This window comes from Protopterus annectens, chromosome 2.part0, assembly GCF_019279795.1.
Source record: "Protopterus annectens isolate FY-2018-M chromosome 2.part0, PAN1.0, whole genome shotgun sequence".
Lineage (NCBI taxonomy): Eukaryota > Metazoa > Chordata > Ceratodontiformes > Protopteridae > Protopterus > Protopterus annectens.
In genome coordinates, this window is record NC_056728.1 from 125452496 (window position 1) to 125468192 (window position 15697).

General features: G+C 44.8%; 1 protein-coding gene across 1 annotated transcript in view; it reads right to left on the reverse strand.

The window, feature by feature from the left end:
- Positions 1-15697, reverse strand: part of LOC122792710 (armadillo repeat-containing protein 8-like) — a 1055700-nt gene that overhangs the window by 343324 nt on the left and 696679 nt on the right. The window lies entirely within an intron of this gene.

Here is a 15697-nt window from a genome sequence, read left to right on the forward strand (position 1 = left end):
CGCCACATCTTCCCATTCCTCTGATTTCTGGAGTAGAATCGCTGAGGAGTGGAGTGGAGTGGAGTGTCTGACACCAATGGCAGACAGGGTCTTGCCATCTTGTTCTCACATTGCCAGCTTATCTTTCACTTTATAGCCAAACAAAGAAGCGGCATTGATGGGGGCGTTCATGAAGGAAGCCTTAAAGGAGTCCGCTAAGTCGCAAAGGCGCATCGAGGCAGGTCGCCTGGTGACTATACCGTCACCTGCCACTCTAGCCACCCTTTCCGTTGCATGAGAAATAAGATGCATGGAAGAGTAGGAAATGGACTCTATGGTGGCTGAGAAGCCACTTTGTCATGGACCTCGCCAGAAACAGCTCGTGCCAAGTTTCAGAGAGCTGTTTGATAAGGTCCCTCTGAAGCCTGTGTGCCAAATAGTTCAAGACCTTACGGCGAAGGTTGATGAAGCAAACGCATGCTTCCCTAATCTGTCAATCGCCAGGGAATCCTTGTTGGGTGGAAGGACAGTTTGGCTCTCTTCTGCCAAATCCTTCTTAGTTACAGCCACCACCACCATAGCATCTACTGGAAGACCTCGTGACCAATGTGGGCACTCAGCTGGGGGCGATAATATTTTATCTAGTCTCCTTGGTATCGCTTCCAGGGTGTCAGGAGCATTCCATGCATGCTGGACGATGATCTGGACGAGCTCATCGGCAGGCGGGGTGACCCAGGATGTATGGGGCTGGGCACAAAAAGCCTGCAGGAATACAGATTCCTCAGAGGAAGGATTAGAGGACTTGCAGTCACTCCTCTGTCTAAGGATCTCGAGGATGTCGCCAAAGGACACCTCAGAGGGTGACCGTGGGGACCCTTCCACGTCATCAAAATCCGTATCTTCAGTCAATGACTCCTCAGTAGAGTCCATGGGCATCCTTTTGCATGACACTTTGTGGGGGTACGTCCTCAGTGGGAGGTTCTGGGGAAGACTGCAAAGAGGCAGTCTCTTGAGAAGGAGAAACTTGAGGCCCTTGTGCCCGGTGTCTGGTGGTTGAGGCCTGTGACAGTTGCAGCACAGGGAAGGAAAGGACTCCGATATGTGGGATTTGCCAGCGGAGGCAAGCACTCTCTCCATGGCCTGGAAGGCTGGCCCACCCAAGGAGGGATGGGAGCCCGGAACAGAGCACGACAGCCTCGGAAACAGGGTCACACCCCACCCAGACGAGCCCACTCCCAGACCAGGAGTCTCAAGTAGACAGTGAGAGAGAGGATCCCTGGAGGGTGCTAAAGAAAAAAATGTGTGTGGAGCCAGGAATGCCCTCCCCCATGGCACAGCCACTGGCTTGACAACAGCCAGATGCCCAGTGCACCGAAGGCCACAAGGATGACTCTGGTTCCAAAGTGAGATCCACTACTGGAGTTGAAGGAAGGGAAGCTGCCTAAGTAACAGGCTTCAAAATTTGAGTAGAAGTCGAAGGAGGAGTGCAGGTTGGTGTTTGAGGAGATGTACGTTCACCTGAAGGAAAGAACGTGGACTTAGACAGCTGAGAGAGACCTCTGGCCACCAGCAACTGTTCAACAAGCTGCAACAAATCTTGTTCAGAGTGACTCTTGGTTGACCTCATGGAGAAAGCTGATGGCGATTCTGGCCTTTCCAGAAAAGGACTATACCGACTGCCAGCAAATGGATCCAGTGAAGGAGAATATTTGGTCCTTGCTAATTCAATAGGTACAGAGCCCGGAACAGAGAACATCTGCACAGAAGAAAACGGTGTGGAAGTAGCCTGCGGCAATGACGTCAGCACCATAGTAGTTGAACGTGTCTGCACCGTAAAGGCAAAAGTCTGCCCCGATGACAATGGTGCTGTCGAAGAAAATGTCTGCACCGGTAATAAGGACGGTGCCAAGGAGGACTGCATTGAAGCACATGTCGGTGCCGAAAATGTATGCGCCGTGGAGTACATAATTGGAGTCGAAGGGTATTGTACCAACGGTGCAAAAGGGGACTGCACCTGCATGGACGGTGCCAGTAAGGGCTGCGACCGAACTGCCGGAGCCGCAGTTGTCTGCACTGGGAACTCCGGTGCCAGCATCGATAAGGAAGACATGGCTGGAGCCAGAATCATTTGAGGAGGTGCCAAACAGGGTCACAGCTGGCAGCGCCGAAGTAGTAATCAATTTCACCTTCTTATGAGTCGACTCCCTATGATCTCCAGAGGGAGAAGAGGGCAGCGACTTCGATGAAGAGGAAGAATGCCTCTTACAGGGTTTAACAGAAGGGAGTGAGCCCTCTGACCCAGAAATAGCCTCAGAGAAAGGAGACTTGAGAAGACCTTTGAAAATTAACTTATTCTTCCTCTCGTTGAGAGTCCTGGTAGAAAAATGTTTACAAATCCCACACGGGGGATCCACAGTAAGGTAGGAAACATTCAGACAGCAGACACACAAGCCATGACCATCAGAAAGTGGTAATTTACGGCCGCAATCCTTACACTGCTTGAAACCAACGCTACTTTTCTTATTCGACATAATGATGTGGAGAAGAACAGTACAAGGAGGAAGAGGAAAGGCTACCAAAAGGGTAAGAAGAGAAGAATTACCAATTATGGTAATGAAGAATTACCTCAAAGCTAAGAAAAAGGGTAATAAAGGGAAAAGACTAAAAGGAGAGAGTCTAAAGTATACAATAGGGTAGGAGAATATTAGTATAAACAATTGAAAATATTTAAAGCAAGAACAATGTATAAAACTTTCAAAAATTAGATACTTAGCTGAGTGAGTGGCTTGACACGGCTGTACAGCAATACGGCAAACAAAATCTGAAGTAACAGGGAGCAGAGTATTCTGGGTAGGACCTTGGCTCGAGAGTTTTTGGCTTACACGAGCTTGATATTGGCTGGCTCAGTTCTGAGGATGGAACAGAAAACCAATCAGCAAGGAATGAACGACGATTAACAAGATCAGATCACTAGTTACTGGTGTGAAGGTGGATGAAGAGTCCCCCATTTTAACTGCATGTGTTCTACTGGTGAGCCAGTTTGCAACCCACCTGACTAAAGACTGGTTTACATGTTCAGCTGGTTAAGTTTATCAATACCTGAGTGGGGAATGGTGTCAAAGGCCTTTGCTGAGTCTAAATAGGAAGTGTGCACAGTTCAGCCTTCATCCGGGGCTTTGGTGACTATCTCAAAGAAGCCCACCAAGTTTAGTAGGTACAATCTCCTTTTGACAAAACCAAACTCGGATGGGTCTATTGTTTGTAGTTCTCGTATATCCTTGTTGATAAGGTCCATGATGATTCTCTCCACTGCCTTGCATATGAGGCTGGTCAGACTTATGGGCCTCTAATTCCTGGGGTCAAAAGAGGAACCCCCTTTGTGGAGGGGGATGACAAACACAGTTTTCCAATCTGCAAGAACATACCCTGTGCTTAGACTATGGTTAAAAAAGTTGCTCAGAGATGCAGCTAACTTTTGCTTTAAGCAATTTAGGAAGCAGCCAGGGATGTTGTCTGGTCCCATAGAGGCCATGTTTTTAGCCTTGGAAAGGGCATTAAGGACTTGTTCCCTAGAGATTTCTGGGGAAGGACATATAGGAGAGATGTCTTGTGGTATATATTGGGCAGAGATTGGGGGGGGGGGGGTTGTCAGTGATCCTATCTGCCAGGAGGTTAGCAATATCACAAGGTTTAGTAAATGTTCAATTTACATGCTGGAGGGATAGATTCCTGTCCCAGAGACTTCCCATACTCTGGAACAGACTACCTATCTATGTCAAACAGAGCTCCTCATTAGCACTCCAAGAAAAATCTTGATGATTGGATGGGAAATGGGAAATTCCCCCCAGGGATCACTTCTGTGGCTCTGCTCGACAGGGGCACAGGAAAATAATTTTCTTGGGTGGCGAAAGCCAGGGTACATTTTTTGGCTAGGCTTGTATAGACCCTAGGGCCAATAGATTAGTACCCCCTATGAATCTATAAATGTCAGGAGCCCCCAATAGGGAGCTAGGACATGATGGGAAAAACATCACCAGTAAAAAGTAAACACCAATACCAGTAGGAATAGCCAGAGAGAGAGAAGACCAGGGGGCTGGAGGGAGAATACACTCGAACATCTACATTTATGTTAAGTGTACACAACTGTACTATGTTCTTCATGTTTCACTGTTGCAGTCATCACACTTGGGTTGATTCCCAAAGCTAAGGAAGGGTGGAGGCAGTTAAGAAGCGTTAGGGCTGGCTAGTAGGCCTTGCAAGACTGCTGTAGCAAAATCTGCCCTAGATTTGGAAAAGATAGGCAGGTGGTAATGCTTGGTGAAGGTGCGTGCAGAACTCCAGGTAGTAGCTTCCAGGATGTCCCTGGCAGGGACTCCCCTGAGAAATGCTGTAGAGGTAGATGTAGCCCTAGTGGAATGTGTTTTGACCCCCCGAGGGGTTGGTTTTCCATGGTGCTTGTACCAGAAATGGATGCAGTGTGCTATTCTTTTGGAAATAGTTTGTTTTGAAATGGCCTTGCACTCTGCCCCTGTTGCTAAGCTGACTATCAACTGGTCAGATTTTCTGAAAGGCTTAGTCCTATCAAGGTAGAAGCTGAGCTGTCTGTGCACGTCCCAAAGAGTGCAGGATCCTTTCCCCTTTATTTTGAGGATTAGGGAAGAAGGTTGGCAAATAGATGGATTGGTTGACAGCCACACATGACATCACTTTAGGCATAAAAGAAGGGTTAGTCCTGAGGGATACCCTGTCAGCATGGAAAATAATGAAGGGTTACACAGCCATCAGTGCTTGTAACTCAAGACACTCTTCTAGCTGAAGTGATGGCTAGAAGCAAGGCTGTTTTTCAAGAGAGGAACTTTAACTCTGCTGAAGCAGCAGGTTCAAAAGGGGGGAGTGTGAGCTTTTCCAGTACAAAGTTAAGGTCCCAAGCAGGGGTGGGTGCTCTCCTTGGTGGCCTTAAGTTGTTTGCCCCTCTCAGGAGCTGTCTGATGAGAGGGTGAGAGAACAGAGGTGGCTCAGTATTGTAATGAGCCGAGATGACAGAGGCATGGAATTAATGGAGGAGAAGGATAAGCCTTTGTGGAGTAATTCTGCTAGGTAATCCAGGATTAGAGGTAAGGAGGGCAGTGCTGTGTCCTTTCCTTTAGACTGAATCCAAGAGCAATACCTTTTCCACTTATTAGCATAGGATTCCCTTGTACAGGGCCTCCTGGCTTCAAGGATGATGTCCAGCACCTGTTTGCTTAGGGTTACTGGTGGAGTATTCAAGGAATAAGCCACGCTGCAAGATTTAGGGTTTGCAATTGTGGATGCAAAATCTGTCCCTCCTGCTGAGAGAGCAGGGCTGGGACCTGGTGTAGGTGCCAGAGTGGCACCGTTGTTAGGCTGCACAGGAGTGGGTATCAGTGCTGGCATGGCCAGTCTATGGCAATCAGAAATGTCCTTGGCCTGTCTTGTTTTATCTTCAGTAATATTCAGAGAAGGGGCAGGGGGGGAAAGGCATAGACTGAGAGTTTTTTCACTGAAAGGACAGGGCATCCACTTTCCAGGCTCTGCTGTGAGGGTTCCTGGTGCAGAAGTTGCTTAGCTGGTGGTTGTAGGGGGATGCAGAGAGATCCACCTCTGGGGTCCCCCATTACTGAATCAGAAGGTTGAAGGTGCTAGGCTCCAATTTTCACTCATGTGGGTCTAGGAGATTTCTGCTTAAGTCGTCTGCCAGTAAGTTTTGTTTGCCTTGCAGGAAATGAGCTTGTAGGTGCACTTGAATGTCCAAGGCCGTGTTCCACAGGGCCATGGCTAACCTGCAGAGTGGGTAAGAATGGGTTCCCCCCAGCTTGTTGAAGCACCACATAACTGTGGTGTTGTCTGTTTTTATCAGCAGTTGTCCTGGAAAGAGTCGGGATCTGAAAGCTGTCAGGGCATTCTGTACAGCAAGCATCTCTTTTTGGTTGATGTGCAGATGAATTTGACTTGGGCTCCAGTGGCCCTGAATATATTTGCCAGCCATGTGAGCCACCCCCCCTCCCATGCATAGTCTGATATGTCGGTGGTCAGGGTCTGGGCAGCATGGGGTTGAGTAAATGGCAGTCCCTTGTGGTTGCATGCTTCTGCCCACCAAAGGAACTCTGTCCTTAGGCAAGGTATGATGGGAATGACTGTTAACAGGTCCTGAGAATGCTGGCACCAAAGACATTTTAAGTACCAATGAAGTTTCCTCATATGCAGTCTTACATATGGAATTAGCAGGATACAGGAGGCCACGAACCCTAGGGCTTGCAGTATTTTTCTTGCAGATAGCTGGGTTCTGGTGGCCATTTGTTTGAAGCAGCCTGTCAGATAGACCTGTTTTTCTGAAGTGAGGAATGCCATCTGGGAAGTTGTGTCCAAGCTTGTTCACAGGAATACAATCTTTTGACTGGGTACCAGTTGCGATTTCTTTTCATTGATGGTGTACCGCAATGAAGTGAGAAAGCTTTTTACAAATGCAAGGAGTAGAAGCAGCAATTCCTGACTGTCCGCCTGAATCGGGCAGTCCAAGTACCGGAAAATTTGGATATTTCTCTGCCTGCAGTATGCAATGGCTGGAGCCAGGCATTTTGTGAATACCCTGGGCGCAGTAGATAAGTCAAAGGGAAGTGCAGAGAACTGATAATGCATAGACTATACCCTGAAATGCAGATACTGCCTCTGCATGACTCCCTTATGGGGATGTGCAGATAGGCTTCTTTTAAGTCTAGGGTGCTTACCTAAAGTGAACTATGTGCGGTGTGTTTGTGAGATCTCTGTGCTTTGTTAGATTTTTAGAGAGGACCTCCACATATTGGGGGTTGTGTGTTGGTTGCATGGTAGGCGAGGGTGGTGAGATGCGAGCGCTGACAACCTGTTTAGGATCAGGTATACTAACTGGTGAGTGAGGGAGCTTATATTCTATGTTTTTTACATAGATGCAACTCTCGCATGTTGGGTTTGTGTACCGTAAAAGAAGTGGGTTGTCACTGTAAAGGAGGCAACTGCTACTTTGCCTCAGGATGCCTAATTCAACAAGGCAGACAGGAGAAATGGTGGGATACTGTTCTTCCCTAGTGATAGGTTAAGGTAATATTCGTTAACAGGGACTGACCAGAAATGGACAGTTGGGGATCCTGTGATAGGGTAGTCCAATAGTATAGATAAGAACTAGGGAGGGTAGTTCAGAGGCTGCACTCACCTGTAGATTGACAGGGAAGCACAACAGTAAAAATGTCCCACTGAAGAACATATTACAACTAAGGAAAATGTAATGCTCCTATATCAGCCAACGGTAACTGCAACTCCATGACAGCGTGCGTTGTGCAAACATGAGGCTTTTAAATTAAATGAAAAACCTTACTGGGGGGGTAAAATAGCCAATCAAAAGCTCACAACAGAGCACTACACCAACGAGCTTCAATGGATGGGTCTCTAGCCACAAGGGTGTAGAGGGCCCTCTCCAGAAAAAAGTTTGCTGGGGATTAGTGCTCAATTCAAATACAAGCAGAACTAGACACATCAGAATCTGTGGCTGGTCTATATACACAGTACAAGTGCCCAGAACACAAGTTAAATGCAGTGGTTGCAAAGCTATCAAAAATTACAGTAAAAATGCAGAAATAATCGGCAAAAACGGTAACAGCAGCAAGTGCAGAAATACAAACAATAATGGTCTTATCTTTAGTTGTGACCCTTGGATGGCTCAGATGCAGATAGCAGAGTACTGGCTAGTCGCCTGACTCAGTAGAGCTTGGTTTAAAACCATTTGCCTAAATAAGATGTCTTAGTAAAAGGTTTTCTTGCCTCCTTCAATGCCTGCTGCACACAGAATAAATGCTCTTAAAAGGATTCAAAACCTATCACTGCATCAGAATCAGATTCTGAATATTTGGATGAATTTGATCCCTTGTCCTGTGTGAGAGAGTACAGTACATTTGGAACTTTGTGGTGACTGTCCTGGGTCAGCTGCATGAGAACGGAGAACCATCTTTAAGTACTTCTTTACCTTCTGAAGAACACTGAAAATTAGCAGAAAGGGAAGAAAGGTCTAAGGACACATCCCTGTTCTGGGAAATTAAGCATCTCTCTTCCAGGCCTCTTTAGAAGGAATCCTACAACAGAACTGTTTCAGTTGTCTGTTAAATTTCTCTGGAAAAACAATTTCACAGATTCCTCACTAGTGGACCACTTGCAGGAAGGCCTCTCTGTGTAGCATCCACTCATCAGGGTCTGCTCATGTAATCCTGCCACTGAACACTGTTCTAAAGGATACAAATTTTCTGAAGCCAAGTCCCAGGCAATTACAGTCTGCAACAGGCAAAGATCTTGTTCTGTCCTATTTGCTTATGGGTCCCATAAGGGTGTTTTAGTCTGACATCACTAGTGGCAATGAAGAAAGCCATTGTTTATTTTGGGTTGCGTGCTTGCATTTGAGCTGTAGTACCCTAATTCCCTGGACCTGGATGTTACAAGAAACCACAACACAAGCAAAGTCTGAAGCATCTGAGGCCACTTAAAGAAGGGTTAACAGAAAAAAGGAGGATCCTCTGATGGGGAAAAAAAAAACTGACTGACCTGCCAAATGAGTTCTTTATATACAAAAATGAGAAAGTACAGTTGTGTACACTTATCATAAATGTAGATGTTCGAGTGTATTCATTGTTGCAGTCATTACATTTGGGTCATCTGCCTGCAGGTGGCCCTCAGCCGGCCTGAATATCAAAGTCTTGGATTCCTGCGTCGGATGCTCTCTCTTCATCCATGACGTCAGGTCGTCAGGGGTATAAAACATGCAGCCAACGTCATTACATCAGTTTTTCTTGCCTCAGATGTCAGGTTCCCCCATAATGGGAAGCAATTATATCTTAGGTTACACCTCCAACAAAAAGCAGATACACCAGAAAGCTTAAATACACCAAACAAGAAGAAAGGTAGAGCCAAGAGAAGTCAGGGGGCTGGAGGGAGGGCAACCAGGACTGCAACAGTGAACACACTCAAACATCTACATTTATGATAACTGTACTATGTTCTTCGTGTTTCACTGTTGCAGTCATTAAATTTGGGTTGATTCCCAAGGCTAAGGAAGGGAGGAGGAAGTTAGATAGCATTAGGACCTGCTATTAAGCCCTGCAAGATTGCAGTGGCAAAACCAGCTCTGGATTTAGAAAAAATAAGCATGTGGTAATGCTTGGTGAAGGCATGTACAGAGCTCCAGATAGCAGCTTCTAGGATGTCCCTGGTAGGGACACCTCTGAGAAAGGCTGTAGAGGTAGATGCAGTCATATCCCCTGTGGGGTAGGTCTTCCATGGTGCTTATAGAAAAAAATGAATGCAATGGGCTATCCACTTAGAAATGGTTTGCCTTGAAATGGCCTTCCCCTCTGCCCCTGCAGCAATGCCAACTAGCAGCTGTTCAGACTTTCTGAGAGGCTTAGTCCTGTCCAAATAAAATCTAAGTTGTATGTGCATGTCCAAAGAGTGCAGTATTCGTTCTTCTTTGTTTTGTGGAATCGGGGAAAAAAGTAGGCAAATAAATGGACTGATTAAGGGCCACACCAGACACCACCTTGGGCATAAAGGAAGGATTGGTCCTGAGGGACACCCTGTCTGCATGGAAGATGATGAAGGGCTCCACTGTCATGAGGGCCTGTAATTCAGACACACTTCTTGCTGAAGTGATGGCTAGAAGAAAGGCTGTTTTCCAAAAAAGGAATTTCAACTCTGCAGTTGCAGCTGGCTCAAAAGAAGGGTGAGTGAGCTTTTCCAATACAATGTTAAGGTCCCAGGATGGAGTAGGGGCTCTCCTGGGGGGGGGGTCTTAAATTTTTGGCCCCTCTGAGGAATTGCTATAGCAGGGGGTGAGAGAAGAGGGGTGGTTCAGTATTATAATGAGCTGAAATGGCAGAGACATGAATTTTAATTAAGAAGGAAAGGCCCTTGTAGAGCATTTCGGTTAAGCACTGAAGAATATGCGGTAAGCTGGGCATTGTTGTGTGTCTGGCTCCAGGAACAGTATCTTGTCCACTTTTCAGCATAGGATTTTTTAGTACTAGGCCTCCTTTCCTCCAGAATGACATCTAGCACCTGCTTACAGAGGGATGCTATTGGAGAGCTCAAGGAATTAGCCAGGCTGCAAGGTTCAAGGTTTGAAGCTGAGGGTGCAGAATCAGGCCTTCCTGCTGGGACAGCAGGGAAGGGGTCTGGGTCAGGTACCATAATTCCAGCAGTGTCATACTGCGCAAGAGGGGGTACCAGTGCTGGAATGGCCAGTCTGTTGCAATCAGTATTGTCATTGGTTTGTCCTGTTTGATCTTTAGCAGAACCTTCCGGAGGAGAGGCAGAAGGGGAAAGGCATAAACTGAGAGGCTTTCCCAGGTAAAGGACAGGGGTTCCACTTTCCAAGCTTGACTGTGGAAAGTCCTTGTGAACAATTTGTCCAACTGGTAGTTCTGAGGGGAGGAAAACAGGTCTAGCTCTGGATTCCCCCATTTGTTTCTCAAGAGGTTGAATATCTTTGGTTCCAGTTTCCACTCGTGCGGGTCCATGAGATTTCTGCTTAGGTCTGCCAGTGAATTTAGCTTGCCTGGTAGGAACTGAGCTTGTAGGTGCACTTGGTAGCTCAAGGCTGTGTTCCATAGAGCCATGGCTAGTCTGCAGAGAGGGTACGAGTGGGTTCCCCCCTGCTTGTTTATGTACCACATAACTGTGGTGTTGTCTGTCTTTACCAATAATTGTCCTGTAAGAATGTGGTCCTTGAAGGCTGTCAAGGAATTCTGTACACCTAACATTTCTTTTTGGTTGATATGCAGGTGCATCTGTCTCTGGTTCCATTTGCCCTGAATGCACTACCCTGCCAAGTGAGCCCCTCATGCATAGTCTGATGCGTCTGTTGTTAGGGTTTGGGCGGCAGGGGGTAGAGTGAATGGGAGCCCCTTGTGGTAGAAGACCTCTGCCCATCAAAGGAACTCTATCTTTATACAAGGAATGATGGGAATCATTGATTCCAGGTCCTGATAATGTTGACATTATAGGCTTTTTAGATACCATTGTAGTTTCCTCGTATGCAGTCTTGCATATGGAATTAGTAGAATGCAAGAGGCCATGAACCCCAGTGCTTGCAGGATTTTCCTTGCAGATAGCTGGGTGTTTGTGGTCAGTAGTTTTGAAGTAGGTTGTCAAATAAACTTGTTTCTCCCGAGTAAGGAAAGTCATCTGGGAAGTTGCATTCAAGCTTGCTCCCAGGAATACAATTTGTTGGCAGGGTACCAGGTGAGATTTCTTTTTGTTTATGGTGTACCCCAGTGAGTTTAGAAGTTTCTTTACGAATGCCAGATGTTTTAATAGCAATTCCTGGCTTTCTGCCTGAATCAGACAATCGTCCAAGTATGGGTATATTTGAATATTTCTCTGCCTGCAAAATGCAATGGTTGGAGCTAGACACTTTGTGAATACCCTGGGCGCAGTAGATAAGCCAAAGGGAAGTACAGAGAACTGATGGTGCATGGAGCCTGCCCTGAAGTGTAGGTATTTCCGGCAATATTCCCTTATTGGAATGTGCAGGTAAGCTTCCTTTAAGTCTAAGGTTGCCAACCAGGCATCTTTGCCTAGCATAGGAAGCAACTGTTGAAGTGTTAGCATCTTCAATTTTGGGATTACCAAAAAGGTATTTAGAACAGAGAGGTCCAGGAAAAGTCTTGAATAAAAACCTTGTCCCTTTTCTTCTGCTGGGACAGGTTGAATAGCCCTGATACTTAGAAGATAGAAAACCTGCTGTTGAGCCTCTGCCCACTGGTAGGTCTGGCCAACTGTTTGGCATTGATAGGGTGTGGAAGTGGAATCTGTATCCTTGAGAAACTATATTCAAAATCCATTTGTCCTGGGTAATGAGTTCCCAGTTTTTTGCATGCAGTGCGAGCTTTCCCCCTAAGGGAGCAGGCAGTTGAGCAGGGCTTGGAAGAGTTAAGGTTAAGTCATCGTTACATTTTTCCATAGGGGGGTGTCTTACTACTTCCACCTTTGGAAGTGGGAGCCACCCACTGCTTAGGCCTGTGTGTACCTTGAGACTGTAGCCTAGGTGGTCTGCTGTTCCTGGGTTTGGACTGAGAAGGCCTGGAAGAGACTGGAAAGGGCCAATTTTTAGAAGGCCAATGCCTACTAAAACTGAGAGGCTGTACTTGCAGGAAATCTTTAACAGTTTGCATAGATTTAGCTTTTTCCTCCACCTTTTTAAGAACATCTTCTGCTTTGTTGCCAAACAGGCAGTCTTGCTTTAAGGCAGCATCCAGTAATTTAGCTTTAACATGATCTGGCAAGTTTTGCTCCTTAAGCCAAGCATGCCTTCTAAGTACAGACCCAGTGACAGCAGCCCTGCAAGATGCTTCTAAAGCATCAAAACCACATTGCAAAGTATGTTTACCAACTTGTTCAGCAGAATGCATTAAATCCTGTAATTCTTTATGTTCAGCACAGTCAGGAATCAACATCATTTTCTGTTTAAGTAATCCCATAATATGCTGCTGATACTTTAACATATAAAACTGGCAATTTTAGGCCCTAATGGCCAGAGTAGCAGAAGTGTACACCTTCTTTCCCCATCTGTCCAAGGCCCTGGAATCTCTATCAGAGGGGGTAGAATTTTTGGCAGCAGTAGCCTTAATGCCTTTTGGTCCTTGGGAAATGGTCTCTGGATCTGCAGTAGGATTCTTGAAGAGGAACTTGAGAGAGTCAGGTACTCTAATACCAGTCAGGTTTTCTGGGAGCTGGAGGTAAAGAGTCGGGCTAGATTCCAAGAAGGCATAATCTATAATGTCCAGACAGGAGAGAGAGCTAAATGCCTGCGTTGAGGGAGGAGTAAGAATTCCCTAAGTCTCTTTTTGTAGTCGGAGTAATCCTGGCTTTCCCAGCAGAAATGCTCCCTAAGAGAGTGCAAGGTTTCACCAAAAGAAAAATCTGCTGGAGGGGAAGCAGAGGGAATGGAATCCTCAGCATCAGAATCCTCATAGGTGGTTAAGGACAAATCCTGCTAATCAGAAGAAACAGAAATTTCAGAACCTGATCAGAAGAATCAGAAGGAAAATCAGTTCTAGGTCTCTTAGAGGGGGGGAAGGCTTGTTTCCCCTAATTAAAGTAATAAGGTCTTCAGCCATTCTAAGCATTTGTTTTTTAGGCATATGGGCCTGAACATGTGGTTTGGACATCGGTTTTCTAGGCGTGAGTCGAGTTTTAGGTCTTGATGAAGAAGATGGTGTCAGTTTGAAATGCATATCTGTAGGCCTGAATACACCCTCAGAAGCCGGTGCCTGCACAGCAGCTCCGGACCTATCCAAGGTACAGACATCCACAGGTTCCATAGTCAAAGAAATATCTCACGGCATACTGGACTCCGAATGGGTCTCAGTAGAGGCCTGAGAATCTGAAGTAGCGGGTCTCAGGGGCTGCAAAAGCGCCTCACTGAGTACCGGTGAACTGGCAACCAGCTTAACGGAAGCATCATCGGCAGTTTTGGACCTATGCAGTCTCTCTCTTTATCTTTACGTTTTTTCAGAATGTCGGTAGTTGGACGGCTTACCAAAGCCATTTCTGGATAGTTAGAGTACCAAAATAATTTGCTGCAAAAATAGACTGACGACGAATAGTTCGGGGGTTGAATAAGGCACAAAACTGACAGCGAAGGACGTCGTGGTCTGGGCCTAAGCCGGGAATGCAGTACGAATTAAAATCTTTATGAGGTATTTGCTTTACACAGGTAATACAATTGTTAACTTTTACTGACATCGGTTAAGAGCAAGAAAAAGGATCCCCCCAAAGGGGTACTTAGCTTTTTTGAAGACTTTGGTTCTGAAAACTCAAACGAAAATTTCAGGAGTCGGCCGACTGGCACTTGCGAACAGCTTCTGCTTCGGGCACAGTGCAGCAAGAAAGACTGATGTAATGGCGTCGACTGCATGTTTTATACCCCTGCCGACTTGACGTCATGGAAGACGAGACAGCATCTGACGCAGGAATCCAAGACTTGGATATTCAGGCCAGCTGAGGGATACCTGCAAGCAAATAACCCAAATGTAATGACTGCAACAGTGAAACACGAAGAACATCTGGAACTGGGCATTACAGGGTGAGTGTGCTGAGCCCAACCAGACATGAGGAACCACTGGATCTCTCTAATGTATCCAAGCAAGAGGAATCATCAGGATAGACTAGATCATAAAACCTAGAGTTCTTAAAAGTTCTCTTGCAGCAGACATTTTCATAGCAGTGTCAGTGGCAAACCAGTAGCACACACACAGTTGGTGCAGAAGGCTGCGAGTTCCATTTCCACACCAGGTAGATGGATTGCCAACAATGCAATGCAGAATAAAGGGGATGTTACACTCCTGAGTGCATTTGTCCTATGGATGAGACGTTAAACCAAGGCGTAATCTCCCTGAGATGGTGGTAGCTCAAGTCGATGTAAAAAATCCCACTACACCTATCAAAAAGAGTAGGGGTCCTTTACTTGTATACAAAATAACTCTTACTTACAAAACATTTACGAATGTACAAACAGAGATATTCAAATCTGTTTAAACGAACGTACTAAATTTTCTTCCCTATTAGAACCTCACTCCTTTTTCCATAACCACAACCTGATTTTACTTAATATTCTTGCTAAAAAACATCTGCCATTAAACAATTTAATTTACTCTTTCATTCCATGAAACATAAAATAACTTTTATTCATTCTTTTAACGTGTTCTTTACTTCTGTTCTTATATTACATACATTTAATCATACCCATGTTTATTTCATCCACTTCACCTAGTTTTCCCCACAACTTTTCTTCCTATCTGGCATATTTCCTTTTACTGGCTATTACCAGTCTCCACAAAAAATCCTGACATTCTACTTTCTGATTACACCATTTGCTTCTTATTTTTACAGCGTTTTTTTTTTTTGTTGTTTTTTTTTATCTGTTTGATTTGCCCATGGTTTTACATATTAATATCATACTTTTCTATATTTTTTATATTAATTTTTACTTCCCACAAAAAATATTTTTTCTTGGTAATATTTTATGTATTTATATATACACTCTCTCTTGCTCTTTTTTTTTTTTACAACACCCCAAAATGTATCCTACTTATATTTATACAGTTTTACTACTAATCTCTCATTTTCTTTATCCACTTTAACACCATGTACAAATTTAACAAATTTAATGAAGTAGCATAGACCACTGGGTTAATTAACACTAAACTTCCTTTATTTACATACAAAACTCCTTTTTACCGGACTTAAACTAGACTACCATATTAATGTAAGAGTATCTGCAATAATTCCTTCTCGAACATTGTTGCCAACATAAATGCACTTGCTAAGTATGCTATTTTTCCCATCAGTTCTGAACTTATCAAATAAGCCTTTTTTCTGAATTTATATGTTCTCCAGAAAAGACTGGTTTATTTTAATTTCTTCTACTGTTTTTTTCCCCACTGAAGTATAGTTACATGTTAATTCCTAAAATGTATATACAAAGAAATTGTTCTTGTATCATTTCTTTCCTTTTTACACTTGCCTCTTAAATCACAATTAAAATCATCCCCTGTTGTAATATTTACATTTATCACTATATAATACAAACTAAGAAGAAATAAGCTTTCCCTTTCTTTACAATTAGTATAAACGTATAAATCTATATACTTGTTCTTTCCATTTTACATCTACAATGGTT